We start from the raw sequence: 16,204 nt of genomic DNA on the forward strand, positions 1-16,204 counted from the left end.
TAAAATCAAATATGAGATCAGAAACGTTTCTATTTGAACCTTAAAGTTTTTTAAAAATTTTATAATTTTATAATTTTATAATTTCTTTGTACCTCAGTGGTTTTCAAAAAAAAAAAAAAATTGCTACCAAGAGGGTAACCTTTAATCCAGGGTTCCCATTATCCTTTAGGATTAACATTGATCAAGTTTGAGAACAAAATACGCATAGTTAGACATGAAACATTGTATTAAACAAATTTTGTAAAAAAATGCCCCTAGTATAAGGGGGAAACTACATATCAAAGAAGAAAGAAAGTATCCATTGTATAAAGGTATAAAATATTTGATTATCACAAACGCAATAAAGATTCAACTTTTAATTTTAATTGAAGATTTTGAGTCAAGCTTAAGAGAACAAAACATTTCCTATTGAGACTTGTCATAGAATTCACCCTTCTCCCCCTTGGTTCATTTGGGGAAGCAAAAATTTTCAGATCAATCATAGACAAGATACTTGTGGCTTTTGAGTTTTTATCTGGTTTAAGCTAAGTATTGAATTTGATTATTCGGACTTTAGATATTTCGACTCGAACCTCCTTTTAGCTTTTCAACTCTATGGAGATTTTCTTCTATTTTTCTTTGTTGCTCTAACTTTTACCTAGATTGCCCTTTCAGATTTTCAAACTAGCAAGCATGCTCAAGCTTTTGCCTAAATCGCTTTTTTAGATTTTCGATCTAACGAGCTTTTTTTTTATTGTTGTCAAAGTCGTCCTTTCAGAATTTCAACCTTGCGAGCTTGCCTTAATTTTTTCCTAAGTCGTCCTTTCAGGTTTTCAACTTAGCAGGTTTTTTTCTTTGCTCTAATTGTTGTCAAGACCGTCATTTAAGATTTTCGACCTTGTGAGCTTGCCTTAATTTTTCTCTAAGTCACCTTTTCGGATTTTCAACCTAGTAGGCCCCATTTTTCTTTTTCTTCATTTTTGAACTTTTGGAATTACTGTCTGATCATGATTTGCTACCTTTCTTAACTTCTTCATATGGTACTTAGGAGGACTTTCATGGGTGAGCTTAGGACTGGGTATAAAAAGAAATGAATTTTGAGGCTTAAAAACCCGAATGCTCCTTATGTGGCATTTTCTCTTAAATTTTCTCTTTTTCCTTGAATTTTCTTTCTTATTTTTATAAAAAAAATTTGATTTTTTTTTTCTTTTTGTAGGAAAATATATTTTTTTTTAAATTTTGATGTGGTCGGGCCCGAGGTAATTTCTCAGGTTGCCTACATACCCCAGAATTTTGGGATCAGATCAAAACATAGTTCAAAATTTTCCCTCCCCTAGGTTGGATGATCAAGTTGAGAACGAAAAATGTATTTTTCTTTTGAAAAAAAGCTGCAAAGGGGTTGAGAAAGGATATACTGAACTAGCTAATAGGAGAATTGATTCGGCTAAATATGGCCTGCTTAGATGTAGTACCGTTTGATTTGGTCAAGGTTGGTTGATTCTGGTTGTTCAATTCTATCATGACCTTGAAGTCTGACGGCTTTTTCAAGAATATTTTCTTAATGAATGAATCTCTTCAATTGGGTTCAGACTTCCTCCTATAGTCAAGAAGGGGTGCTCAATTTTCTTTGAAGTCTGATGGTTAAATCTTTGACTTGTAAGTGGTGAACTTTGACTTTCTTGTAAGTGACTCCTCTCTGATAAGTTTACATGGGTTACAAAACCTCTAGGTTGTTTTTTTTTCAATCTGCTTTAGCCCTTCGTTCCCAATGATGAGCTTAGTCTGTTTTTAACAATTGACTTTCCATCAAGACCTTGAGCTATGGGATTTCCCTTTCAACGGGTAAGACTATTTCCATATCATACACTAAAGAATAGGGAGTGACTTCAGTGAAAGACTGTATTGAAGTACGATGTGCTTCCAGCATGAATGGGAACTTCTCTAACTAATCTTGGTGTAATTGACACATTTTTCTGAAGATTGTCTTGAGTTTTTTTTTTGTTGGCTGTTTCAACCTCTTCATTAGTCTAAGAATGTAGAGAACTGATTTGTGATACTAAATCTTGAACTTTGAACACAGAGTAATCCTCGACTTTGAAGTGTGTCCCATCATCAGAGACAAATTCCAAAGGTACCTTATATCGACTTATGGCATTTGCTTTGATGAACTTTACAACTTGAGATACAGTAAAGACAACATGGATACATTTTGTAACATCTTCTTTGATCTCATTGGTATTCCAATTTTATTAATCGAGTATCTATTCTATGTTGAATAACACCTAAGCTTGTACCTAACATACCCTCATATGATCACACGAACAAGTCTTTTGAAATTTCTGAGTAAATTAATTATCCCCTCGTGTTCTTCTTGGGATAGGATAGTTTCTATATGAATTTCTTTGAAATTATTTTTTTTCTAAGATTCAATGACCTTTGCTTTCTGATTGAAAGTTGTTGAGCCAGACCCTTATCTTCTTGTTCAGGAGAAAAATATATCCTTGAAGCCAGATTATTAGTTAATTCGTTAATGCACTTGAGGTATTCAAAAATTTTCTTTATCTAATCAAATTCAGAAGGGGCGACAGACACCTCTATGACTCGACAAACTAACTCGACTCCACAGAAAAAGAGTAAACTCGATCTAAAGAAAACATGATATTGATGAATTACCCACATACAACGGACTTGACTATAAGCTGAGGACTCTAGATATTGCTTACAACCAGCAGGATTGAGACAATGTGATCTTCAGGGAACAATTATGTAATTTTGAGATATTCTGCGACCATTTCTAACTGGTGACTTGATATTGACGTTTGTTCTAACTGATCAGATTTACACCCCTAATTAGATGATGGACAATTGAGCTTAGGTATAATGATAATCTTGTAACCTCATCAAATGTGGATTATCAATTTCAGAATTACCCCCTCCCCTTGATAATCTTTTAAATGAACCCTGAGATTTTATCGAATTTTGTGCACCAATTCATTCATGTAATGATTATTTAAAGGGCAAATAATTATATTTGCAATTTGGAAAATTATTGAAAAATAATGTTTTCATTGAATAAAAACTTTCACAAATCTAATTATTTTTTTGCAAGTCATTTTCTTTTAAAAAAATACATTTTAGTAATTTTTCAAAGTCCATGCAAAAAATAAATTTTTTGTAAAAATCTTTTTTTTTTAGAAAAAACATATTTCAGAAATTTTCCAAGGTCCATACAAAAAAATAGATCTTTTGTAAATCATTTTTCCTTCCTTCTTTTCTTTGAAAAAATATTTTCTTCTGGAAAATATTTTTTCCCTGAAAAGTACTTTTCTTTTGGAGAACATTTTTTTTATTTAAAAAATGGATTGAAGCCCGAATTCAATAAAAAATTTGAATACCATTTTGATTTGAATGGTCTCACCCATCATGATTGTTGGATCGAGATAGACTGGGTCATTATGAAAATGGATTTTTTATTGGGTACTTAGCAATATGATAGCCTTGAGGTAAATTAAACAAAATTTTAGTCTCTTGAGGATAAAACTGTAACTTCCTGATCTCAACATTTGTAAAGTCCATTTTGAACAAACAACTCGGGAATACCCACAATAAGTTCAAGTCGTGACCTATAGGGAGGTTTTTAGACTCTAGGTTTACTACGTGCAATGCAATTTATCTGGTCACCCTTGCCCAAGTGCACCTATATACCTCTCGGTACGTGGTGACTTGGTTTGATATACCATATATATTATAATCTAAGACCCCAACCCACTTCTCTGAAGCTAAAATCAGCCAGTTTAATCCCCAGATTAGAGGTGGCCCGTGATGCTAGAGCAAAGGCACTCTTAAATCACCTCTTTTATAGACGTAGTCTATCCTCCTAGTACCATAGTACATTGAAGCAGGATTTCACTTAGGTACTGGTTTTGACCAAGAAATGCAATTGATGTACTTATATTATCTTTGATATACCTATGGGTACGTGTCGTGAGTTGTAGCTTTCATAAATAGTTTGGCATCCCACAAGGGGACCGACCACATACTAGTACTATGTTGGCAAACGGGACATGTGACTGTGCGGCTTACAATAAGTCAAAGGCTCAGGTCGTTCCAGCATGGGTGCATCAATATACCTTTCAAAATCACCTGATCAGACGGTACTGATGCCCTAGTTTGATATACCCTAAGGTACGTGACTGGAGTTGTGGTTTTCATGAATGACGTTGCATCTCTGAAGAGACCGGGCCACGCACTAGTGCCACGTTGGCTATATTGGAACATGCAAGCGTGCAAAATAGTAAACGTGCATGTGATGTGTGTAAAACAGGGTGGGGTGTATCCGGGGCATTTTTCAAATTAATGGGCCCATGGACCAGATCAGATCATTACAATATGAATATCTCATGAATATTGATCAAAACCATCATATCAAGACATGCATACCAACATATATAATAGTCAGGATCATGATACATCGAATAGGCAAAAATTATGCCACAAAAATAATCAATCATAAGCCAATCAATAAATAAAAAAATGACTCTTTTTTATGGTCCAACCAAGAATGCTTTCGGGTGACCCAAAATAAATCGAGGCTCTAATGAACATTAAATTGAAGATAGCATGATAGTTGTTGAGATTTGGAGTAATGAATCCCTTTTTTTATTTTTATTTTTTAAAATTTTTTTGTTTTTAAAAAATTAATTGATTTTAAAGAAAGGAAATTTTTTTTTTTCGCTACCAACACACAATTTTTTATGGCTGCCAAAACATCCAACATGTCGTCAGCACACACAACACTCTTTTTTTTTTTTTGTATATGTTGCTGCCCAGCAACAGCACAACAGCAACACACAACACATAACAACAACACTCAACAGCAACAACAACACACAACAGCAACACCCAACAACACCAGTACATTTTTTTTTTTTGCTGCCAACAACACACAACAACACTTTTTTTTTTTTTGTATATGTTGCTGCCCAGCAACAGCACAACAGCAACACACAACACATAACAACAACACTCAACAGCAACAACAACACACAACAGCAACACCCAACAACACCAGTACATTTTTTTTTTTTGCTGCCAACAACACACAACAACACTTTTTTTTTTTTTGCTGCCAACAACACACAACAACACTTTTTTTTTTTTTGCTATCAACGGATAGATCAACATACGCTTAAAAGAAAAGAAACAAAAAATTAAAAAAACAAACAAACTCCATGCTTCAACAATCATTACTCCATCTTTAATAAAACTAATTTATTGAAATCTTGCACTATTTAGGGTCATTCCAAATGACCCTTGATTGAACCATAGAAAATAACATGCCAAAGACAAATATTCAAAGTCTAAACAAATAATCAATAATTGAGCCAACAAGAATAATAAAAACAAAATAAACAGATAAACCAACAACTGAAAATAAAAATAAACTAAAAAAAAGTAAAATAAAAAATAACTAGGTCGTTTTGACAATGCTCTCATACTTGAGATTTTTCAAGTTTGATCCTCAATAATCCCCAACAGAGTCGTCACTGAAAGCGCCTCGATCCGCGGGGTGCACGAATTCGCTTTTGATTTTTGAGGTTTGGGAGTCGCCACCTAGTTATTACGGTATAGGAACCGAACATTGACTCTGAAAGGAAAATAACACTAATCTACGAAAGAAAATAAGGATTCGAAGATCACGTTACGGGGTTGGAAGGTGTTAGGCACCAACCCCGCCCGGAAAACGTCGGTCTCTACTTTTCTTAAATAAAACTACATTACTAAAAGACCTAAATAAATAATAATAAATAAGAATAAAAAATGCCTAAATGATCACAACGATAGTTCCCTTAAAGCTGACGGAGAGATTCCTTGCTTCATTTTCGTTACTAGATCCACTTCGGATCTCTAAGATGAACTATCTTCTCCTTAAATCTAAGGGTATGTTTGATTACACATGGAAAATAGGGTGGAAAATCAATTTTCATGGAAAATGACATTTTTCAAGTGTTTGATTGCACATGGAAATGGAAATTCATTTTCCACCTCATTCAAAAAGTCCACTAAATAATTGATTTCACTTTCCCACCCATATGGGTGGAAAAATGAAATATATTTTTCATCATCAATTCTTCCCTACCACCACCACCACCATTACACTAATCTCGTCGTCGTCGTCATCAATATCGTCACCATCGCCGTCAACGTCGGCTTAGTCTCCGACCACCTTCTCTCTCTCTTCTTCTTCTTTTTCTTCTTCTCATTCTTCTCCATCCCTCACCTCCTCCGCCACCACCATCACCACGTTCTCCCCCCATCTTCCTTACTTACCTCCGTCGCCACCATCTTCGTCGTCGTCACTGTAGCCGTCGCCGCCGCCACCTTCATCGCCACATCCTCCCCCTCCCTCTTCCTCGTCATCTTCTTCTTCCTCTCTTCTTTCTCCTCCTCCTCTTCTTCTTTTTTCTCATATTTTTTCATGATTTTATCCAAGTGGAATCAAACAATAGAATTTGATTTTTCAACCCTACCTATTTTTCACAACTAATTTTCCACGGATTTCAAATTCCATGGAAAGTGACTTTCCATGCAAACAAACATATCCTAAGTGCTTCCTAATTTTTTATGGATTTCTGGGTGTTTTTGAAGAATTTATACGTATTTTTTGAGAAAAAGTTGGTGTTTGGTGTTAGGTAAGGAGTTAGGACTTCAAAATTAGGGTTTGGGGAAGGTTAGGAAGACTTTTTAACCTATTTTTTCTAGGATTTATTTTTTAGCTACGAAAATAGATTGTAGAGACCCCTATTTATAGATTTTTTTAAGAACTTTTTAGATAGAGTTAGAGTTAGATTATGTTTCTTTTAGATAGTTTTAAAGTTAGATTATGTTTCATTTAGATAATTTTAGAGTTTAATTAAAATTCTATTAGGTTTAGGGTTTGACTTTGGTCTTATTAAATTGATAAGGGTTTTGACTTAAATCTCGCTTGATTGACTAGAATTTAGGTTTTTGACTTAAGTCTTACTTGATTGACTTGATTTTAGGATTTTGACTTAAGTCTCACTTAATTGACTAAATTTTAGGATTTTTATTTAAGTCTTACTTGATTGAATTTAATTTTAATTAGGATTTCACTTTACATTAATTAATGTTTTAATTATTAATTTATGTTTTAATTATTAATTTTAGAATTTTTAATTATTAAAAATATAAAATTACCATTTTGCCCTCGGAGAGGACTTTTTGCTTTTTAAGTCATTTTTTAATGCTCCAGGATGTTTTGGAATCGATTTTTTGTAAGAAATTCAATGGGAATATTGATTTGTGTCATTTATAAAATTATTTGGCTTGAAATGATTGTCAACCCTTATGAGGAGCATTTTCATAATTTTGTCGAATTTGGTAAAAATTGACGAAATTGGTCATTTGATTTCGATTTGTTGTTTTATGTGTTTGAAAGAATTTTTATAAGCGTAATGTAGGCTCTAGGGATGTTTTGCGATTAGGGGTATTTTGATAATTTGATCAATTTTTAGTGATTTTTAAGGTAAAGCTTCTTTTTATCTGAAAAGTGATGATTTCTAGGCTTTTGGGGTTATGTTTTCCTAGCGTAGTGTGGTTTTTATAGTTTTGTTAGTTTGAGATGTCTCATCTGAATTTCTGAAATATATCTAGTAACAAATAAAGTATTGGAATAAATATCCATCATTGGAAACCGTTGCAATTGGGTTGACGAGTTGATTAATCAGGCGAGTGCAAAAATGGGGTGTCTACACACGATAAGGGAATTATTTAGGGACTTAATGTAAGAATGGAAGAGTAAAATGATGGTGTTTCTTGAGGGAAAAACTACTTAAAAGGGGATAAGGGGGTCATTTTCCCTAAAAAAATTTGAGCACACATAGGTTTTAACTGTCCAACAGAATTGGTTGAACCTGTAGACACCCGATTTTCGCACTCGCCTGATTAATCAACTCGTCAACCCGATTGCAACAGTTCCCAATGATGGATGTTTATTTCAATGTTTTATTTGTTACCAGATGTGCTTCAGAAATTCGGATCACGTATCTCAAACTAACAAAACTACAGAAACCACGTTACGCTAGGAAAATATGACTCCAAAAACATATAAATCATCATCTTGCAAACAAAAAGAAGTTTTACGAAATCACCAAAAATGTTCAAATTACCAAAATATCCCTAACCTCAAAACATCCCTAGAGCCTATATTACGCTTAGAAAAATCCTTTCAAACACGTAAAACAACAAATCAAAACCAAATAAACCATTTCGCCAATTTTCACAAAATTTGATAAAATTACAAAAATACCCCTTAGAAAGTTCACGATCATTTCACACAAAAAAATTTATAAATGACACAAACCGATAATCCCATCGAATTCCTTACAAAAAATCAATTTCAAAACATCTTGGAACATTAAAAAATGACTTAAAACGCAAAAAATCATTTTCAAGGGTAAAATGGTAATTTTGTAATTTTAATAATTAAAAATTCTGAAATTAATAACTAAAAAGTTAATTAATGTTAAGTAAAATCATAATTAAAATTTAAGTCAATCAAGTAAGACTCAAGTCAAAATCCTAAAGTCAAGTCAATCAAGTAAGACTTAAGTCAAAACCCTAAATTCAAGTCAATCAAGTAAGACATAAGTCAAAATCCTAAAGTAAAGTCAATCAAGTGAGACTTAAGTCAAAACCCTAAATCAATCTAATAAGACCAAAGTCAAAAATCTAATAGAATTCTAATTAAACTCTAAAACTATCTAAAATAATTCTAATTAAACTTTAAAACTATCTAAAAGAAACCTAATTAAACTCTAAAACTATCTAAAAGAATTCTAATTAAACTCTAAAACTATCTAAAAGAAACCTAATTAAACTCTAAAACTATCTAATAAAATTATCTAATGTAATTCTAATTAAACATTAACTCTACATAAAAATAATTATAATTAAACACTAACTCTATCTGAAATAATTATAATTAAACACTAACTCTATCTAAAAAACACTTTAAAAAATCTATAAATAAAGGTCCCTACAACCTATTTTCGTATCAAAAAATAAACCCTACAAAAAGTAGGTCAAAAAGCTATCCTAGCCTCTCATAAACCTTAATTTTGAAACCCCAACTCCTTACTTAACATCCATAGCCCGACTTTTGCTCAAAAAATACTTTGAAGCTCTTCCAAAACATCCTAGAAATTCATAAAAAGATTAGAAAAATTCAGAAGGAGATACTTTATTTTGGAGATCCGAAGCGAATCCGGTAACAGAACGAGGCGAGGAATGTTGTAAGAAGAACTATTATACCATATCTGGGAGAACAAGGCTGTTTTCTTCGTAAAGGTAAATATTTTAATTTTTTTTATTGATTAGATTTTTTTTAGCAATGTAGTTCTATTTGGGAATAAGTAGAGATTGGCGTTTGTCGGGCGGGGTTGGTGCCTAACACCTTCCAACCCCGTAACGTGATCCTCGGACCTGTTTTTTTTTTCTTTCGTTGATTAGTAGTACTTGTCTTTTTAGAGTCAGTTATCGATTCCCAGACTGTAATAACTAGGTGGCGACTCCCAAACTTCAAAGGTCAAAAGCGGATCCGTGCACCCAGTGGATCGAGGGTGCTTTTAGAACCTAAGGTTCGGTCAAACTAAAAAATTGTTTGATCGAATCTAAGCTTATACCATACCATCTGATTTCTCGAACTCTGTGTTTTAAAACTTTTTCAAAAATTTCTTGTGCCAAACCCATCTTCAAAAGATTTTTAATGCTCTCGGGCTTAGCCTAAGCAAAAATGGGTTGTCTACAATGTTGTTTTTACACTCAATAATAAAGAAGATTATCTCTCTTGGAGAGAGTTTGTTATATCACCATATATCAAACCATGTTTATCAATAGAACCATCCATTTTCATAAATAAGGAGTTGCATTGGTTGAAAATAAATTTTCTTGGGCAAGTGCAACAAGTGTAATGTATCTATTCAATGGATATTACAAAAGAGAAAATTAGATAAACAAATGGTCTACTATTCTCATGCAAAATATCTCACAATCTTTTACAGACTAAGGGTTTTTTTGTGTCACAAATGATATCTCTCATCATTTATTAGATATATGGGTTTTAGAGGACAAAGATAACTTCATATGGACTAAGACTTATAACATTGGTCTAACTAGTTCCATACGAGAAGGATATGAATTTCTTAAAGACTCGTAATTGTGTACTTTCTCTCTTTGCATACAAGATAAAACAAAAGTTCTCTTTCAACACAAGACTCGGTTGGTTTTTCATGATTTGATTAATCTCAAGAACTACTAAATCAATGGATAGAGGACTTTTGATTGGCATACATATGACTTTTTTCATGTCAATAGTTTAGTTAATTTTTTTTTTGGAAGGTAATTAGAGGGTTAGGCAAACCCCAGACCAAATATATAAAAGGAAAAAATTAATTATTGCTTGTAATATAAGCATCCCCTAACATTCTCATCCACAGGGATATCTAACTCTCTAGAGAGAGGGGGTACTCACAATAGCTTGAATTACAAAAAGATGCCAAGTAGCCAGCTACCTTATTAGTTTCACTATAACAAAAAGAGAAAGAAAAATAGTGGGAAGAGGAACTAAGGATTTGGATGTCTTTCATAAATCTTCTAAGCTTCCAAAGGATGTTACTTCTCATCAAAATTCAATCAATAGCGATGGATGAGTCAAAAGAAACAATGATATACGTATGTCTTCTCTAATAGCCAATTGAAGAACCTTGAAGATTGCTTGAAGTTCAGGGCAAAGAATAGAAGAAGCATTACAACCTTCAACAAACATTTTAAGAAACTAGTTAGATAAGAGGTCTCTATGGAATTAGGTGTCAAGGACAGGAGAGGTCAGCCCACTAAAATTCATTCGAACTTCTTGAATGATAATAGCAATAAGAGATTATTTGTTCTTTGTGGCCGAATTGAAAGTTATTTCACACTTTTCTCTACACATTTTGTATATAAACACTTGAAAAGTGCACCTTCTTAGATCAATCACCATACTTTTGCCTTTTGAAGATGTTAGACAGCCAATAAATCATTATCCTAGGTGATAGTACCTCTATTTAGCATGCATTTGCTTTTTAACGAGTCACAAACTTTTTTGACATACCCACACTCAAGAAAGAGGTGCTAGATGTTTTCAACGCTTTTCTACAAAAGATGCATCTAGAAGTCTAGACTATTTTTCTCTTGCATAACCAATCTTTACTTTTTAGGTCTGATGTTTCCAGCATAGTTCTTACAATAGGCAAATTTAATAGAAAAATCACATTCGTTGTTGCTAACCATATCACTTCATCTTCAAAGTTAAGAGCTGGAGGAATTAAGCTAAGAGCTTCCCAAGTTGAGCTCAAAGATCCAATAACATGCCTAAGGGCCCTATTTTTTGTCTATAATGAGAAGAATGATCAATATCTCAAAACAATGATTTATTCGCATATTTCCCAGGTATTTATCTCGATTTAAGTTTTTATTTCATTATATTATATAAATAATTATGTTAAGCCTTGTATGTTCCATCATGTTCAATATGTTTAATTGTATTAATGCATTTATCGAAAAACCTTTATTACGTTCATGTTAATTGTGCAGGTTAAAGATCACATCATCAAAGTAGGATACCAAAATCAAATAATCAACTTTGCATTACAATCTAGAGAATCAAATAATCAAGCCAGCTAAATCTCAAGATCAAAGGATCCAAGACCATCGTGCTGCGATGAGCTCTTGGCACGGTGCAGTGAACCTAGATTGGAGTGCCCTGATTTGGAATTTTGTCTCTTATGTGCTCTTATTCGCAAACACGATGGCTGTCACGTCTCGCCAAACGCTAGCACAAATCCCAAGGCCGTCTCGAGGCACTAGATGGCGCCTCGAAATTTCGGCATGGTCTCCTCTATTTATGTTAGCGTTTCACACGAACTTAGACCTGATAAACACAATCCAAACAATCCTGTATAAAGTAACATATCCACAACGAATGAGAAATGGAAGACAGAAGATTTTATGAACAACAAAAGCAAGGTCAGAGTTGCACAAAAAGAGATAGAGTTATACAGGATTACATAATTTTTCTCTCACTCTAACATAGACCTAGCACTCGGCCCCAAAACATAGACCTCTCCTAGAACGAATAGACTCCTAATAGAAGTAATAATGACACTCACCGGGTAAGGGACACTGGTCGTCAATCTGACCAACCAGATGCTCCTCAGCTGATGGTTCAACACTCGCTACGTCAACTGATAGCTCTGCAACTAAAAAATGGAAGGAAAGGGTGAGTAACAATGGTTACCCAGTAGGTCCACAAACAATTCCCACTAATAACTTAACCTAACATGATCGAATAATCATACTGCATCATTTCAAAATATGCAAGTTTTACAATTGAAGCTACGATTAACTGGTACATATAGTCAGGGATGAGCAACTAAACAGTTTAAAAATTACACATAGCATCAATCATCCATACTCATTATACATTTTCCATTTATGCAAATATAGTTGACAACACTGAAATAGTAGACATGCTTTTTAGTTTATAATTCGAAATATAACACAGATACATAGTACATGTGGTGGAGTAATGGAATTTGAGCGTTGGGATTCACGACTGGATCACTCCCAGTCGGGATATGATGTTTCAACATAAATATGGCTTTTAGTTCCTGATTTTGTGGTCGGTCGCTGCAATTACCACACTGGTGATCATTTATCCGGCTCAGGCTGCCCGTTTGACGTGACCGTAAGCAATGGGTCTCTTTTCGATGTGTCAGAATGTTCGACTACTACTAGATTGTTAGTGATCACTGACCAATCATCTTTGTCTATGCCTATCAGGTGTGTATATGATTCCAAATGATACTCCACTCGTATACAACCACCTTTACAATACACGTTCACTGGTCAAGATAAGAAAGGAATGGACCGGATTCCAGTTGTGACTCCACTCTCATATGCGTCCCATACCACGTATGAGCTTGGTGGTCCCTACCGTACATCCTAAGATAGTGCACCCCTCCAGATGATGTGATGCACTATCCCTTCAGGCATTCACAAACCTTTAACAGCTCACAAAATAGCTACGTATATATATATATATATATATATATATATATATATATATATATATAGTTTTTCATTTAAAACAAAAGAGAAACTAATAGAACAGGGTTGAGAATGGATATCCAGTTCCTACCATGCAACTGTGGCCACCCGGCCTAAAAATAAACAATAGTACTCAGCGCATGCGCTAACATAATCGAAAATAAATATGCAACCCTTTCATTAATAATCGGGATATCCTTTCACCAACTTACACATAACATACAATGTAAAATGCAGACATCACCCCTCGGGTGTGATTCTGACATTTTACTATTCATTCCCTTTTTCCCACTCTTTCGATATTCACTTTTTATCTTTTCAAATTAACCCTCCATTTCCAATCTTTCAAGGTCATTCTTTTGGTCTTTCCATTAAAAACCATCAAATTTTATTTAAAAACAAGATCCCGACGATGCACGAGACCGAAGCTGTTAAAAATAGAGGAAACTGGTGAAAATTTGGCTAAGTGTCGGAAACTCAATTTTTCAAAGTTCTCGAAATTGAAAATGGATTTTTCGAAATGAAAGTCTCGATCACGAGATTCGACACCATATAGTTTTGGTAATCTAATTCAAAGTTATGCGAAAGTTATAACATTTTGAAAACTTACCGAAAACGTCGAAAAATACGTTTTGTTCTTAAAATCAAAATTTGGATTTTGATCCTTTGAGATTTGGATCTTGAAACCATTCCCATTATTCCGAAATGGGGGGTAAAACCTTAATTTCACTAAAGAACTTAAAGTAAATGGAAAGTAAAAATTAAAGATGACATTTACTTTAATATTTTTAATGAAATGAAGGGTGAGAAATAGTGTATAGGCAATGGTGAAGTCAAGCCAAGAGTCAGAACACAGTTCTGAAGAGAACTGTTTCTGTCGGTGGCTATCGGTGGCAGAATCATGATGCTGTCGGTCGAACCGACAGATTGGTCATCGACAGATGTGGGTGGGACCGACGGTCCTGCCGACAGAACAAAATTTTTCTCGCGTTGTTTGGTTTCGTCGGTGGCAGAAGCTTCAGTCTATCGGTGGGACCGACAGAATGCCTTCTGTCCCACCTACAGCCTGAACCTCACTCACGATTTTTTGGAATATTTCGATCCCTTCTTTGGATCTTTGTTCCGTTCCTCAACCTTTCAACCTACCCACGAATTCAACGTTTAAAACATAGACTAAACACATCAAATCCTTATTTCTAACATGAATTTCAATTCAAACAAAGATTTCTACGATTCAAAACAAATAATAAGTTTTGTTAAAATAACCTAAATGCATATTTTGGAAATCTAAAGCTACCAATAGGAATTGAAAGTCCCCTACTTGTTTGTGGACGCCGCAAGCGATGAACTCGTACAAGGATCAAAGTTGGTGGTGAAAGAGTTGGTGTTGAGCTGAGTTTGATGCAAAGTGAGCGAGGGTTTGCAACCCCTTTGACGACGGAACTCTCCTTTGCTTCCACAATGAAGGGTGGACCTAACTCTCACTCGATGGAACCCTCGGTGAAAATGTGTTAAGATTTACTCGAACCACACGACTGGATTTTGATGGAAAATGGGAAAAACAAATGAGAATGGGTTAACAAGGAGGGTGAGGTTGTAGGTATCGTCGTAGCCGACAACTTCGTCTTCTTCGTCGAACTTCAACGGTCCTTCGTTCTTAACGAATTTTGAGGAGAAGAGAGAAGAAACCCTAGGTTTGAGAAAAATCTGAGTTGGGGTGCTTTGGAGAAGAAAGAGAGTGACTTAAAAGAAAATAAATTTTCTTTTATAACAAGGGTGAGGGCATACTTGTAATTTCTTTATTTTTCTAGTTTCGACCGTAACTTGATTATCCGGACTCGAAAAATGACAAACAAGTATACCAATTTGAATAATTTTTCGTTGCGGACCTAATGGTGTCATCAAATTTTCTTAATTCTCGTTCTAACAAAACTTTACTATTTTGGGTCCCACTTAACGCGAAATTCGAGGATTTGTTAACTTTTTCACCAGAACTAGAATTCAAACTTGCTTACAGGCTAAAGTATATATTTCGATCATTTTGAAACTAATGGCAATTTTTAACAAAAATGAACATAGCATAATTCGAGTACTTTACTCTAAGTTATCTTTTTAGAATATTCCTCGAATTAACACTATCTGATTTATTCGATATACGAGTTAAAAACACGGGGTGCTACATTCTCCCCCCCTTAATAAAAATTTCGTCCTCGAAATTAAGATAGTACCTTAGTTTTCAAAACAGTTCTGGGTACTTAGCCTACATCTCGACCTCTTTTTCCCAAGTGGCTTCCTCAATGTTGTGGTGCCTCCATAATACTTTGACTAAAGGAATGGCTTTGGATCTGAGTTGTTTGACCCTCCTATCAAGTATTTGTACCGCACCTTCCTCGTATGACACATCATCGTCTACCTCTAACTTCCGTAGGTCTACCACGTGTGAAGGATCTGGTAAGTATTTCTTCAACATGGATACGTGGAATACATTATGAACCTGCTCGAGTTGTAGGGGTAGGATCAATCTGTAAGCCACTGGACCAATCCGTTCAACTATCTCAAATGGTCCCACAAATCGCGGCTTTAACTTGCCATTCACGCCAAATCTGGAGATTCCTCTTCGGGGCGATACTTTCAAGAATACTCGATCCCCAACTTGAAATTCCAAAGGTCTGCGTCGCTTGTCTGCATAGTTTTTCTGTCTACTTTGAGCGGCTTTTAGTCTGTCCCGTATAATGCGCACTGTCTCAGTAGTTTCTTCAACAATCTCGGGTCCCAACACCGTGGCATCTCATATTTCTGCCCAACATATCGGTGATCGACACGGCCTACCGTATAAGGCTTCGAATGGTGCCATGCCAATACTAACTTGAAAGCTGTTGTTGTAGGAGAATTCCACCAACGGTAAATGGCGCTTCCAACCTCCTCCAAAATCCAACACACATGCCCGTAGCATATCTTCTAGAATCTGAATAACTCGCTCGGATTGTCCATCAGACTGGGGGTGGAAAGATGTACTGAAATTCAATTGAGTACCCATGGCTTTGTGTAGACTCTCCCA

Source organism: Akebia trifoliata, chromosome 2, assembly GCF_017979445.1.
Source record: "Akebia trifoliata isolate Shusen 1 chromosome 2, ASM1797944v1, whole genome shotgun sequence".
In the NCBI taxonomy this organism is placed as follows: domain Eukaryota; kingdom Viridiplantae; phylum Streptophyta; class Magnoliopsida; order Ranunculales; family Lardizabalaceae; genus Akebia; species Akebia trifoliata.